Here is a 16,280-nt window from a genome sequence, read left to right on the forward strand (position 1 = left end):
GGAGTACCATCTGCTGGGGAACATTATATATTACACTCCCTTGATGTTTAATAATGTGACAGCCTATCTTTCTAAAGGTTTACAGAAAGTAATATATGAACCGTTATGGACTACTGATCCTGCTAGCGTTAAATGGGATACCTACCAAGTGCATACAGAGCCCACACTTATATCACACTGCAGAAAACTGTCCCATTAAAAGTACTGTGACTTCTAGGCAAGCAATCTCAAAGAGAAAGAAATAACCAAGCACTCAGAAAAAAAAAAACAGTACTGAAATCAACACAGTCAATCTCTCTTAAAATTTCTGTATGTCAATACTGCAGTGTTGATGATAGGTCTTGGTGCTGAAGCTCAGTTCTGCCTTACCCATCACTCAGGCCCTGGACATTGATCTCCTTCAATAAAGAGATAGTCCCACAATGTTGCAGTCCGACAAGTTGAGACCCCTCAAAGACTGGAGTACAGGATGGGGTCATCTGGAATGAATTCACAGACTCAAGCATTCTTTAAGTCAAGTTGGCAAAAAGTTTATTGTTACGATTCTTAAGGAACCTGCAAGAGACTGAGGATGGAGCTAGGGTTTATATGGAAAAGGGCATGGGAAAGGAATGCCAGGGATACTGATTAGGTAATCTAAAGGTCCAGGTGTCTTTGGGAGCTATGGATGAGAAAGTCCCCAGACAGGGAGGGAGATGTCGGAGGCATGTATCTTGGGAGTCTGGCAGGGGTAAGAGTACTTGGGCCAACCAAGGATAAAACTCCTTGGGCCAGACGAGACACCCCTCTCTCTCTGTCCTGATTAAAGAATGCTTTGCAACAAGGGAAAATTTTCTCACAAGACAGGAGCTTACTAAGGAATTTGGAGGCTTCCAGAGACATGACCTGAGCAGCCCAGCACTCTTTCACCCAACTTTGTGTAGCTGCACCAGGAAGAGAGATAAGGATCTTGCTAGGGCCCACGAATCTTTAGTCTGGGGAGTGATTGTCAGAGACAGTGTTTCTGAGACTAGGGAGAAATTGGGGTCCAAGGTATAAGCACAAGCACCCAAGCACACCATCAATAGCAATGGGCTTTGGGACTGGGGTCATATAGAGAATAACACAGATTGGAAGAAAATGAAAGGGGAAAGGGGAAAGAGGAAGAAGGTCATCAGAAAAGCATTTACTTAAGTGTAGTTTGGGTATTTTTTGTTGTTATTGTCTTTGTTTGTTTTTTGGTGAGACAATTGTGGTTAAGTGACTTGCCCAGAGTCACACAAGTGAGTGTTATGTGTCTGAGGCCAGATTTTAACTCAAGTCCTCCTGACTCCAGGGCCGGTGCTCTATCCACTGTGCCACCTAGCTGCCCCTGGGTTGTTTGTTTGTTTGTTTGTTTTTTTAATGGAACAAGAAGGTTGCAATCATTGGCATGAATAGACATGAAGATAATTAAGCAAACATGAGAGAAAAATTAAATACTGATACTAAGTACAAGAAGAGAAAGGGGTGGGAAAACTAGGACACTAATACACTATTGGTAGAGTGGTGAATTGATCCAACCATTCTGGAGAGCAATTTGGAACTATGCCCAAAGGGCTATGAAACTATGAATACCCTTTCATCCAGCAATACACTGCTAGGTCTTTATCCCAAAGAAATCCCCCCAAAATGGAAAAGGACCTACTTGTACAAAAAAAAATATTTATAGTAGTTCTTTTGATAGTGGCTAAGAATTGGAAAGTCAGGAGAGGCCATTAATTGGAGGCTAAACAAACTGTGGTATATGATTGTAATGGAATATTATTGTGCTATAAAAAATGACAGCAGGATGATTTCAGAAAAACCTGAAAAGATTTACACGAACTGATGCAAAGTGAAGCGAACCAGGAGAACATCGTGCACAGTAACAGCAATACTGGGCAATGAAGAATTGTGAATGACTTAGCTATTCTCAGCAATACAATGATCCAAGACAGTCCCAAAGGACTAATGATGAAGCATACTATCTGCCTCTAGAGAAAGAACTAATGCTATCTGAGTACAGACTGAAGCATGCTATTTTTCACTTTCTTTTTTTTTTAATTCAAGTCTTCCTGTACAAAAGACTAATATGGAAATGTTTTACATGATTGCACACGTATAAACTATGTCATATTGCCTACTGTCATGGCGAGTGAGGGAAAGGATAAAATTTTAAATTCAAAACTTTTTTTAATGTTTAAAAAACTGTTTTAACATGTAATTGAGGAAAAATAAAAATATTATGCTAAAAAAAAGAAAAGAGAACAAGCATTTATTAAATGCTTGCTATGTGCCAGGCACAGTGCAAAACACTTTATAAATATTATCTCTTTTAATCCTCACAATAATCTTGTGAAGTAGGAACTATTATGGGCCCCCATTATACGGTTGAGAAAATTGAGGCAGATAGAATTTAAATGATTTACCCTAGGCTCACATAGCCAAGAAGTGTCTGAGGCTGGATTTGAACTTGGGTTTTCCTAATTGCAGGTCCAGCACTCTATCCATTGTACCACCTAGCTGCCTCTGGAGTAAATGGGGAATTATGGGACCTGAGTGTTAAGACAAAATAAAACCTAGGAAAGTTAGCCATTTTTTCTAGGCTAATGGGGGAATCTTTCTGGAGGATGTGGGAATTCAAAATTTGTTTGAATAATAATAACTAGCACTAGTGCTTAAAGTTTGCAGAGTACTTTACAAATTTATTGGCTCCTTACAACTTATCCCCATTTTACAGATGAGGAAACTGAGGCAGACAAAAGTTAAATGACTTGTTTAGGGTGACACAGCTAGTAAGTGTCTGAGGCCAGATTTGAAATCATATTTTCCTGACTCTAGGTCTAACACTCTATCCACATAGTTACCTCTGAAAGAAGACTCTGCAGTTTCTCCCATAAAGCCTGTTACAGAATTTAACAATGTTTCCCTTCTGTAGAGCTAATATTCACCCCTCTTACTAAAAAATAAGTTTTGTACTCTGGTTCTATACTTTGTAGAAATGATGGTTAGCAACTTTGCCATTTACTGTTGGCCATGCAGAGGCCAAAAGTGAAAAAAATGTAGTGAGCCAAACAGCCCTTTAACCAATACCTTTCCCCAGGTTCTAAGTAAACCTGAGGGTTGTGTCCACATTAAGGTCTAGCTAGGTCCTAAGGCTTTGGGACTGAAACAGATTTCAGAGATCTGTCTGGAAAGAACCCAAACTACTAAGGCAGTACTAAATCCAAACCAATCCGCCCAGGAGCTCTCAAAATGAAAGTTCTTGGGATTGGGCTAGATTTCTTTCCTGAGTTTGCCCTATCTGACACAGAATCATTTAAGAGTCTAATGGTGGAACCATAAGGTACCTGCTAAATCCCACTCCATATATGATTCTGTTTTCTAACTAGGAGTTCATTCCTGTTCATTATTGTCACTCCTAAAACTTTTTCTCTGTATATCAAAAGAGTCCTGGGGTGGATTGACACTGCCCAACTACAAGAGGGTTTAGGAAGAACCAAGGAGGTAAACATATAGTTTTTAGAATCTACTCTTAGGAGGGACAAGGCCAAGTATGACCAATGACATTCCATTCTAAGAAGTTGTATTCTCCTTTAGCTAAGGACCAAAAAAAAAAGTTTTGTCCTCTAGCTAAAGGACAAAAAAAAAAGATATAAAGTCTATAACATCTATTTGCTGCAAGCTGTACCATCTATGTTCAATCAATGAACAGAGCACTAGAGTAAATCATAATTCATCTAGCAGCCTTCCTCCCTCCCCAACTCCCAACTTCCTTCAGAATCTTAGAAGTAAGGTGAGTAATAAGGAATTTAAGAAAATTAGGGGAACAACAGGGGTGGATTCAATAGAAGACATCAGTTAATTAAACCAATTGTACAAAAGAAAGAAAAGCCCACCCCCAAGGAAAGGGGGTGTAGACAGAGACACATCTATTCTCTGGGCCCCATGCCTCCACAAGCCTATTTTAATTTTTCCTTTTAAATTATGTTTTCCAAAGTTTTATTCGTCTGCAGTGCCCCTGTCCAATTATATTGATGGTTTTCTTTCTAAGAGATAAATCATGTGAACATTGCATGGGACAGGGGTGGGGAACCTGTGGCCTCGAGGCCACAGGTGGCCATCTAGGTCCTTGGGTGTGGCCTTTTGACTGAGTCCAAGTTTTACAGAACAAATCCTTTTATTAAGGAGATTTGTTCTTCGAAGTCTGTATTCAGTCAAAGGGCCACACTTAAGGACCTCAAGTGCCATATGTGGCCTCAAGGCCACAGGGTCCCCACCCCTGGCATTGGAGGTTGTTTCAGTATATCATTAAAAAGATGTATGGCTGTAGCTATGCTTCCTAGAAGGGAATTATACTCTGAAAATATTAGTAGCAATTAGAAATCTTGTCTTGAGCTATTCCTTTATTCTAACTAAATCTCAGATTATAGCTTACTTCCAATTATACGTTTCCCAAGAGGATTCCAAAATAAGCTTTCACTTGATGACTTCAACTGTTATTTTTGGGGGGGAGGGATGGAGGTAATTGGGGTTAGGTGACTTGCCCAGGGTCACACAGGTAATAAATATCTGGGGCCAGATTTGAACTCATGTGCTCCTAAATTGAGAGCCGGTACTCTATCCACTACCACCTACCTGCCCTGAGACTTCAATTGTTTAAAAAAAAATTAACACAAAAAAATCCCATTATGTCCCAATATGTCCACAGAAGACATGTTGTCATATTTTCAAAGTCATTGGATATGCAAAAAGCACAAGAATTTTTAAAGTTCTCAAAATTTTCTTGCAAAACAGAAAAAGATGATGTAGATTGTGGCAGAAGTCTATACCCTAATTTATTTAGGTAACCTTTATGGAGAGAAGGGGAGAGAGTCACATATTGGACATTTAAAAGTCATTCTTTTCCCTCAGTGGCATTTAGCATCTCCCCATGTATACCCAGCATTATACCCACTCTACTAACACTAGATTCTAGTACTTGTCATTTAAGGCCAGCCCCTCTAAGTCAGATAAGCACAGCCAGTGAGTGAAAAAGAATATCTAGTAAGGAATGCTTTCTTTAAAAATTAGAATGTGGCAAAGTAGCTAGTTTATAGCCAAATTGAACATCTGACTTCATGCTGTAATGAATTTTTAAATTACAGTGCTATCTTATGGTTAATCCTCTTCATTTTTAAAGTATAACTTTCAAAGGTCTTGATTTTTCACTTGGAATTCAGCTGTTCTAAAATTGAAGAATGCTTATTTATTCATCCTGGTCTAGGTCAGAGGACAAAGAGCTTGCAAAAATCAATTGCTTACTTTGGTCATGCAGCCTCTGCCATTCTGTATAATTGTGCTTTTGAGTCCAAGATAGGTAATTCCTAATATGGTGCTCTATGTAGGAACTTAATAAGCGCTGGTTCAACAATTCAATGAGACATCTATTAAGCACCTATATTGCTTTTGGGCCTTGGGGATACAAAAACAAAAACAGAACAGTCTCTCCCTTCAGGGATCTTACATTCTACTAAATATATTCAATAGTCACATAACTACCTTTATAGTAAGTGACTTCATGAAGGAAAGTGCACTAACAACTGAGAAGATTAGGAATGCCTTGTATAGGAGGTGGCATTTGAGCTGTACTTTGAAGTAAGCTAAGGGATTCTACAAGGTGGAGGTTGGAAGGGAGTGAGTGCATTCCAAACATGAGAAATCAATTGTGCAAAAGCATGGAAATGGTAGACAGCATATTACAACAGGAAATTCAGAAAAAGGCAATAATATTTAATAGAATAGAAAAGTAATTGGAAACCAAATCACGAAGTGCTTTAAATGCTAATTTTAGGAATTTGCATTTTATCCTGAGGAGTTATTGAAGATTTTTGATACAATCATCTTTCTGTAGGCATCATTCTGGTAGCAGTATAAAAGATATGGAAGAGAAAGGAAATAAGCATTTATATCACTCTTACTATGTGCATGCTAAGTGCTTGAGAGAAATGGGAGGGACAGCTAGGTGGCAGTGGATAGGGCACCGGCCCTGGATTCAGGAGGACCTGAGTTCAAATCTGGTCTCAGACATATAATATTTACTACCTGTGTGACCCTGGGCAAGTCACTTAACCCCATTGCCTAACCCAAAAAAAAAAAAGAGAGAGAAATGGGAGAAGGGAAAGACCAGAGGCATGGAGGCTACTAAATGTGTCCAAGGGAAGGGATGTTGAGGACCTGAACTAAGGTAGAGGTTTATCTGTATGGCAAGAAGGAGTTAGATACAAGAGATGTTGTAGAGCTAAGAACAAAATGACTTGATTGATTGGATTTAGAATCTAAGAGAGAGAAGAAGCCATGGTCACAAACTCTTTCGGGTAGAAGTACCTTCAATGGCAATAAGGAAGCTTGGAAAATAAATGGGATTGAGTGAGAGATGGGGAAAAAGAGTTCTGGCTGGTAACCACTTCATTTCTCAGAGGACTGAAGTAGAAGTGTGCTGGAGTCAGCTCGAACCAGCTTGAACTAAATGTGAAAGTGTGTTGTCAATACATTTTAACATTTACCAACACACCACTGACTGAACAGGTCTCAAAGACATCATCCAGAAGAGTAGCAAAGTATGAGGTCCAGCAAATTAAGACCTCTCAGACCCAGAAACAAATGAGGCTCTTGTGGAGGTGCAGGACGACTCTAAGGAGAACAACTCTAGACTGCTGCCAGGCTTCTTTCTCCCCTAGTGAAATACGTTCAAGAAAATAGCTGAATTTCAATTTGACTCCAGCAAGAAACTGAAAATGGGGAGATTTATTCTTAAATTTGTAGTTTGTAGCAACATTGCCTATTATTTTGGGAAAAGAGGAAGATGGTCACACTTATCAGTGTACAGTGTATGTAAAGCACTCAGGAATGAGGATATGGCATCGGATGTGAAAAAAATCCATATTAAATTCCATGAACCTTATGGTAATCCTTTGGGCACTGAGGTAACACAGTCAATAAAGCACTGGGCCTAGAGTCAGAAAGACCTGAATTCAAATTTGGCCTAAGATACTTAATAGTTGTGTGACCCTGGACAAGGCATTTAATCCTATTTGCCTCAGTTTCCTCATCTGTAAAATGAACTGGAGACAGAAATGGCAAACCACTCTAGCTGCCAAGAAAACCCTGAATGGGGGCTTGAAGAGTTGGATATGACTGAAAAGACTGAACAAAAAGGTAATCCTTTAAGAGTTATTATTAAACCCTCTTATGAAATTACAGAAACAAGCTGGAGTTAATTCAAAAGAATGAAAATATTTTTCATTTGTAATCATTGGCTCCAGTGCTGTTGCCATACAGACATCAGACTTTGGAAACGGGTGAATGAATTCTGTTCTAGAGTTTACCAGGGTGGTGATATTTTTTTAACTTGGCTCTCAGAGACTTCGATTAATTATTATAACAGGGCAGCTAGCTAGTGCAGTGGATAAGAGCACTAAACTTATAGTCAGGGAGACATGAGTTCAAGTTCTACCTCAGATTCTCACTGTGTGTTCTGGGCAAATCATCTGTGAAATGGGAACAATAATAGCATGGATCTCACAGGGTTGTTGTGACAATCAGATGAGATAATATGTAGAGCACTTTGCAATCCTTAAAGTACTATGAAAATGCTAGCTATTATTAATATATAGTTAATAACTAATAAACAGGTAAATAATATTATATATTATAAATGTATATTATAATATTGTTAATGTAATATTTTAATCCATAATGTTAATTGTATTTACAATTCTTAGTGTTTATAATAGTACTAATAAATTTTAATAATACATCTTATTAATGTATCATGAATATTATTTCTATTACAAATATATTAAATAATATTATCTAAATTGATATAAATAATAACAGCTAAATTATCCATTTAGTAGGCAGGTATACAGGCGGAATAAGCCCGGGTCTTCTGCTCTGAGATACCTGTAGAACCAAGGGCCTGCCTCAATATTTCCTTTCTATACCACAGCTGTTTTACCTTTTTTTTCTCCCTTCACTGGTTGGCTCTAGGCTGCCAGTCCTTGATTCAGTTTCTTCTCTGCTTCCAGACTGTCAAAAATTTTTCTCTGGTTCTATCTGGTTCCTTCTTCATGTGAACATTTTCCAGGGCATTGCTAAGTTTCTCAGTGGCTCTGATTGATTCAAGGAGGTGTATAGGCTGTTCGAACTCAACTGTGATTGATTTATTCAATCAATAAGTGTTCTTACCTAACAAAGACAATTACTGTGAGTGGGATGGGATAGTCAATGGAACCCCATCCTTACAAATGGAAAGAACAAGAAAAACAAAAAAACAGAAACTGGACACTGTGTAATTATAATGACCAAGAAGCTTGACTCTGGAGAAGAGTTGATAAAATATACTTCCCTCCTTTCTTTGCAGAGGTGGCATATTATGATTGTGTAATGTTGCATACACTATCAGATAGCTTCTGTGTTTATCGTTTTTGCTGTGTTTATTGGTTTATTGGTTTTCTCTTTTATACATTATTCTTTTTTACCAGAATGGTTCTCCAGATGGAATAAGGGGAACTTAAAGTGACATAAAGGAAAAACTGTTGATAACAATTTTAAAAGAAGTTTTAAATAGTGATGTGATATGCTTTCATGCTCGTATCCTAAGAGACTGTTATTAAACAAGTCTTTGATTCAGCTTAAAAGTTAAAAATAAAGCTGATACATTATTATTCATATTGGTCTGAAGGGAGTTAATTTTAGAATAAGGTCAATACAGATTTGTTTAATTTGTTTTAGAATCTCTACAGATTAATGTGCAAATCTGCATAAAACTGGCACTGCTAACTTTTTTGGTCTTCATAAAGGGCTTGAACATAAAACAAAGAAAGACAGGAACGAAGCTGGCTGCAGACTGATGAGGCCCTTTTTTAGGACTCTCTCAATTCCTAGGGGTTTCAGGCCTTATCAGAGGGTAAAACAGCCAGAGTACATTTTTTCAAATTTGATCTTGACCTTGGGGGGCTGGGAGGAGAAAAACACCAAGCATACAAGAGACAAAGAATCAAGCTTGGTGAGGCAAAGACTTTGACCTGGAAGATAGGAAATGGCCCAGAAACAACATCCCACCTAAAGTCAATCTCCTGAAAATTCAGACTCTGCAGTATGAGTGTAAGTCACCATAAGACATTGTTGCCCCACAATGCCAGAGGAAGGCACCAAGAACCCTGGGGTCAGAAGCCTAGACCTAATAAGAAACCATCTGAGGTATAAGAACAAGGCTATTCATAGCATTTGAGATTTAGACCTGCAAGGGTCCTCAGAGACCATCTAGGACAAGCCCGCTCATTTTATGAGGAAACTAAAGCTGTTATCAGGCTGTCTTGCACTCACTTTCCCCTCCTGTGTTTTCCTGGTGGACAGAGACCCTCTCATCTGTTACACACCCCCACTCACTTTTGCCCATGCTCTAAAGCAAAACTGGATGGAAGAAAAGTCAACCATGTTGCTCCTGTCCCCCTCCTCCTTCCCACCCTGTAGCAGCAGTGTATGGACACTTTAAAACCTGCTATTTCAGCAAACCATGTTATTCTAATTAAATATTTTCACAATATTCTGTAACTCCATATTAAAATACAGATTGGCATTCAAATCTGTGTCAATTATGCTTAACTGAATACTTTCAGTGACACTGGGAACTAAGAGACAACTAAAACCCAGGACATTTAAATGTTCACCTCTCCCTAAAGTGCAGGTATATTACATTTCATCCTTCGTCCAGGGTTCACCATTAATGAGGGTTAGGGGATCTAGGCTCTTTCTGCCAAGAGCTCCAGTCCCCACTGATAGCATTCCCTCAAGTACAGGGGTGGGGTTCCCTGCGCCCCAGTTCCATTCATCCACTTAACAATCAGATATTTATTTCAAAGGTATGATAACAAATATACAAACTCACTCCTACAAATACGTTTATAAATAAGCCTTCTCTTCACCTTGCTTCACCATACCAGTTCGGTCTCTGGGGAAGGGAAGAGGGTTAGATTCATAGCTTAGCTCTGTTCCTATATGGTACAGTCCTAGCTCCAAATTCAAAACCGCCATGGGGCTTGAATCCTAGGCACCTTGGCTTCTCAGGGCTTCCCTGCCAGACTGGCTGACTGCAATATCCCACCTGGAATACTGGCTCCAAGCTCACCAGGGATCAACTCACCAGGGCTCAGGTGCACCAGAAACTGAGGAAAAAACAAAACAGAGTAGAAACAGAAACAAGTCAAGCCAGATGGCCACCTATCGAGAGAAACAGGGAAGATATCCCCTCTTCCAGGTGCAGTTCACGGTGCCCACGTTGTAGGTGAACTGCCTCTCTTAAGCCTCTGGACACAGCAGAAAAGGGCATTCAGGAAAGAGAGCAAGACTGTCCCATTCTGGCAGTTTTCAAGACACAGCCTGTTCCAGTAATACAGCCAATAGAACAAGGCTACTCTCACCCATGTGGTAGGAGAATGCAGAGAAGAAGGATGTCTTCTTGTTAGGCAAGTTAGGCTCAAAATAAGCCTCTATTACATAAAGTATTGGAGTTTATCCTTATCAAATTAGAATTTATCACTGCCAAAACAAGTTTTCTGGTTAAAGGTTCAAGAATTAAGAGAGAGAGAATGGTTATTTTGAGGGAGAAATAGAAGAAGCCTCACAACCAGATCTTCCTAGCACACATGAGCCTGGCAGCCACAGAAGGTGAGCAAGCTGCAAAGCAGCTACCATGTCCTCCCTTTTTTCCCTTAATGTCTGCACTGGGCTTGAAAGCAGAGATGCTGCCTCTGAAGGAGAACAGACATTACAGAGCTTCCACAACAACAACAACAAAGGAATTGGAGGGCCTTGGATAGCTGGTTCTGGGCTCTGTGTATCAACTGACAGCTCACTCAGCTGAATGGCTTGTTTTATTAGTATGTCCTCCCCCCACCCACACACCCAGACAAAAGCAATTCATGTTAATCCTGGAGAGAGAAATTCCAATTGACTGGTTAAAATAGAAGGCCAGATTGAAAAGGTTTGAGAAGTGATTGGGACATCACAAAAGTGTAAAGAATTGTTATTACTTGCATGTTTATCTAAAGATGGATATACATACATACATATATATGTAAAAACACAAGTCTTCTCTCTCTTTCATATTTATGTGTATGCATATGTATGCATATGTCTGCAGATATGCATATTGACTGAACCTGTGATTTCATGTGTGGGAAACTCCTGGTAACGAGTTCACTCTATCAATGCAGATTGACAACATATAATCTTAGATAGTTATCTTACCACTGAGAGATTAAATGACTTGCCCAGAGTCTTATAATGAGTCAGTTTGCATTAGAGAGGTTAGAGGGACCCAGGTCTTCTTGACTCCAACACCAGTGCTCTATCCACTACACCATGCCATCTCTCATATACTACCTATATGTGTATAAGTGTGTGCATCTTAGTGTGTATTAGGCACGTTATATGAAGGATGAGGAGAGTGTGAGGAGGTATATACTATATGTGTTGCTAAGATACTTTTTTCGATTTCATTTTTTATTCTTTGTCACAAGGGGAAATTTTCTGGATAGAGATAGATAGATAACTTAAAAAGATTTAATATAAAGGAAAATCTGTCAATATCAATTTTTTAATATTTTAAATGGTAATATAGTATGCTTTCATGCATATATCCTGAGGTTCTGTTATTAAATAATTCTTTGATTCCATTTAAAAAGTTAAAGTTAAAAGTAAAACTGATACATTATTATCCATATTGACCTGAAAATAATTGTCTTTAGAATAAGGTCAATAGAGATCTTTGAATTTAATTTGTTCTCATATATGTATCTGTATACATATAAATGTACTTATTGTGTGATTTTTTAAATCTATATCAGTTAGTCTCAGGTCTTCCCCCACCCCTTCAATTTTATGAACTAAAGGGAAGGAGTTACAAAGGGCACCCATTTGGTCAGGATAAATGTGCCCAGTGTTTTTGTATATTCACAGGGAAAGACCACAGTGGCAACATGTAGGGAGTAATGCTTCAATCACACTTTAATAAGGCACAGCAAGTACTGAAGCAGATGGCTCTGGGACAGGGGATGGGGTAGGGGAGGAAAGCAGGCAGTGTGGGGGGAGAAGGGAGAGGGAGAGGAACGCAGAGTCACTTCCTCCATAATAGGTTATAATTTCAACACACCAAGGCAATAAAAAAAAAGTCATCTGGTAGCCAATCATTTGGTCACAAATCCGACCAAATAGAGTCAGACCAATCATAAATGATAGCACAAGATCACTCATTTGCCCCATAACTAAAGCCTTTCCATCCTGGTAGAACCTGCCAGAGATTGCACTTCACTGACACAATTTTCAAGAAACCTGAGTCATCTGCATATTCCTATGAAGCATTGGTGTAGGACTTCAGTAGAGCACATGTCTATGGATATAACAACAGAAACAGACATTTATTAAGAATCTTCTATAAGCCAGGGGACTATGCTACTCAATAGATATACAGAACTGACTGTTTGGACCTTTTTTTGTAAGCCCTGTGCCTAACACAGCATCTGGCACACAGTAAATGTTTAATAAACACTTGATGATTGACTGACTAATTAGAATGTCAGAGTAAAGATGTTTCTACTGATGGTGCTTCCCAGATGGTGCCTCTAATACTCCACGAATCTGTGATTTCATCAGTGTATTACCTCTGCCAATGTAGATTACAACTCATCAAAGCATTTTCATCCTGCGCATATTTTCTCTATGTTCTTCCATAAATCTTCTTTAAAGGATCAACCCAACACATTGAAAAATTTTATCTCTAGACCTTTATATTTTATTACAATGAATTAAAGCTATGTCACTCAAAAAAACACTAAGAAGGCACGTGGTGAGCATGAACAATCTGCAAGAGATTACCAATGAAGAATAATGTGGAAGAAGCAACAGAAAGGACATCATCAGGAGGAAGCTGGCCATATAGCAAGAGTGAAGGATTATCACTGGACAGCCTGCATGCTCCATTAGTAACCATGCAACATCAAGATATCTAGAAGAGAGCCCAGTATATTAGGTGGACCCTTGTAGAGAATCTATGGGAAGCATAGACAATGATGAGAAGACATGGATGGTTGACATCTACAATATTCAAGACATTACCTATGCTGGTAAGATCATAGTAAATACCAATACAGCACTTGGACTTTCTGACAATTTGCAATCTCTCTTGCTCCATAACAGGTTCTCCACCTTTGGGGATATTACACATCCTAGATGATATATTTTTCATGTTGTTTATAGCAGTATTACCAAATATAAATCCTTCAAGGTTTACAAAGCATTTCACATGCATTATTTCACTTGAGCTTATTCATAACAACTCTTGCTTAGCAGGTCCTACAGGAATTATTATCCTCATTTTATAGAGGCTCAGATACCTGCCTGAGTATCACACAACTAGTATGTGTGGGAGGTAAGATTCAAACCTAGTTTTCTTCTGACTCCTAAATCCAGAAACATTCTATTACATATTCGCAAATCTTGTTGTACCCTACTCAGTACTGGTAACATACTGGAGCCTACCAATGTCCACTAGACATCTTTTATTTGCCCTACAATTTCGATTCTTTAGAGATCACAGAATTCTATGATTGATGGTGATAGAGAGCTTCCCTGGGAGAATGTTGGTGTGTTGTGTTCAGGGATACTTTACAATCACTGAAAATATATAACTTTCTAAATGTAATCTATCCTATTCTACTCCTATTCATTTCTTTACCTAGTTCATTATCTATCAGCAAATATCTACATAACATATGGATAGTTAGCTTGATAGATCAATTAAATGGGCTGCACATTTAACAGTATGTCATAAGTTGGTAATATACATTCTTCATCCAGTTCATTGATATTCCTGTCTCTTCTACACATAGCCATGCACTGAGAAGGCCGTTAGTATTCTGGTACTTAGTTATCGACCCAAAAGAGTAACACTATGACCATCACCAGAGGAATGAGCCATGTAGCCCTAGCAGATCAGAAGAAACGGACCTCTAATGAGTTGCTATTGAGAGTTGTGGAGGAAACTATATCTTAACCTCCTACCTCCAAGGAAAGTAGGCTAGTTTATCCTTAAACAAAACTGAAACCATCCTTAAGACTTAATTGGCTTGGGAGATGAAAGATTGTTGACATCACATACTGGCTACCTAATTACAAAACAGCCCTGAGGAGCTACAGGGCTCTCTGATGTTTGGCTGTGGAATCCCATGGGCAACTTAGAGGAAGACAAGTTCAGCTTTAGCTGAATCAATTCATGAAGTCTTTGAAAAATAACTTTAAATATCCTTGTTGAATATTCCTTCTCTGTTAGGGCTAAATAAATCTCCTTCTCTTAACTATTAAATTACCAGTGAGTATCTTTTTTCCTTCCAGTATAGAAATTGAACCACTAGGGCATTGGCTTGAATCAGGCCCAGCCTACAATAATAGTATAGACTGAGATGAAAGAGAAATCTGTTCTTTTGTGCCACGTGTTTCATAGAAATGAACAGCACCTCCCCTCTCCTACCCTTCTAGTCTTCTTAAAGTACTCCCCTCTCCTCATTCTGTGATCCAGCCATACTGGCCTAGGTGTTGTTCCTCTCATACAGCCCTCCCTCCTATCTTAGCATCCTAGCTTCCTTCAAGACTTGACTCAAATCCCACAGGCTTTTTCCAGTCCCCACAGCTGCTTGAGCCTTCCTTCCCCTCTAAATTTACTTTCCATTTACTCCAAAGGGATCTGTCTCCCCTAGCAAGCACCTTGAAGGAAGGGACTGTTTTTTGTCTTTATTTCCCCAGAGTTTAGCATAGTACCTGGCACATGGAAAGAGTTCAATAAATGCTTGTTGGCTGACTAGCTAAGTAACTGGTCAACTCCTCTGAGAAGGGTAAACTGAAGGAATCACCTCCCTCTGGACAACCAGTGTCTCAACCTTTCTGTGGCTTCAGGCCTCTTGACCTCACAAAGTAGTTAACAAGGCTGGAAATATCCATTTTAGAATTGCCGTTCTGTCACCTGTATAAGGATTATAAGAAATAGAAAAGGCAGCTAGGGACTTCACATCCAGTCTCAAGCAAGAAAATGTAGTTGCTACCATGTGTTCAGTATGTGCTTAGTGTCTACCTCTCTAGGTTGTTGTAAGGATCTATAAAGCCCTTAGCATGGTGCCTGGCACATAGAAGGTGCTTTATAAATGCTTATTCTCTGTACTGGTTGTCACCTTAGCAATTGCCAGGGACGGGGAGAGGACAAGTGAGGAAAGTCTACCTCTCCACCAAGAAGTCTAAGGATGAGCTGTCCAAGTCTCAAACCACACACCCGAAGGAGGAGAAGAAAAGCAAGAGAAGCTGTTTCTCCTTTTAAGATTACTTAGTAAGTGACTCTTCCTGTCTCAATGCACAGATCCCCATCCCTGTCACTTGGATAAATGAGTCAGCCAGAACCAGTTGGTTATGCACGTCCTTTGACAAGGGGCCACTTGTAATCAAAGTAGCCCAAGTATGTGGCCGACTGCAATAGGCTTAGCTCCATCACTCTTGTTCTACGTGTACTTGTGTCTGTGCACTCGCTTGCATGTGCACACACATATGCACACATACACACATATACACACATACACACAGATACTACGGCATCAACCACATATACGTAAATTATTTTCTCCAACCTAAACTGAATTATTCATTACCCATCAAGAGTTTGAGGGTTTAACGTTGAATTTAATTACATTGAAAACCAAGAGCTTTCTAATTTATTCCATTTAGTAAATTGTTACTTTTCCAAACTTGTGTTACAGATATGGATAACAAAATATTTTCATGATCCAAATTAAAAATAATAAATAATGATACTGATAGTCACTATTACTTGATATTTAGCCTGGATTCTCTCATTCTTTGTGGGGTTATTTGAACTTAAAAAGAATACTTCTGGATTTTTACATAGAGTTTTAGGGGCCTTTTCTGTTTGTTATTTTACTTGCCTCCAACATCCAACCCCAACATATGTTACTATTCTATCAGCTGCATGCCCCATGGATTCAAGTTATCCTTCCAGCCTTTTCATGGTCTCGATGATGCAGGAATGGCCCTTTGAAGTTCCTCTGAAGAGTGAATAAACCGGATTTGATGACTGCTGGTTTTGGATCCTCAGAAGAGCTATGGGATTTTTAAACATCAAGAACGCCGTGTAACACAGGATAATTGGTTAGCCAAGCAAAGTTCCAGCAGTACTTTAT

This window comes from Phascolarctos cinereus, unplaced genomic scaffold, assembly GCF_003287225.1.
Source record: "Phascolarctos cinereus isolate Bilbo 61053 unplaced genomic scaffold, phaCin_HiC Scaffold_4;HRSCAF=312, whole genome shotgun sequence".
Classification (NCBI taxonomy): domain Eukaryota; kingdom Metazoa; phylum Chordata; class Mammalia; order Diprotodontia; family Phascolarctidae; genus Phascolarctos; species Phascolarctos cinereus.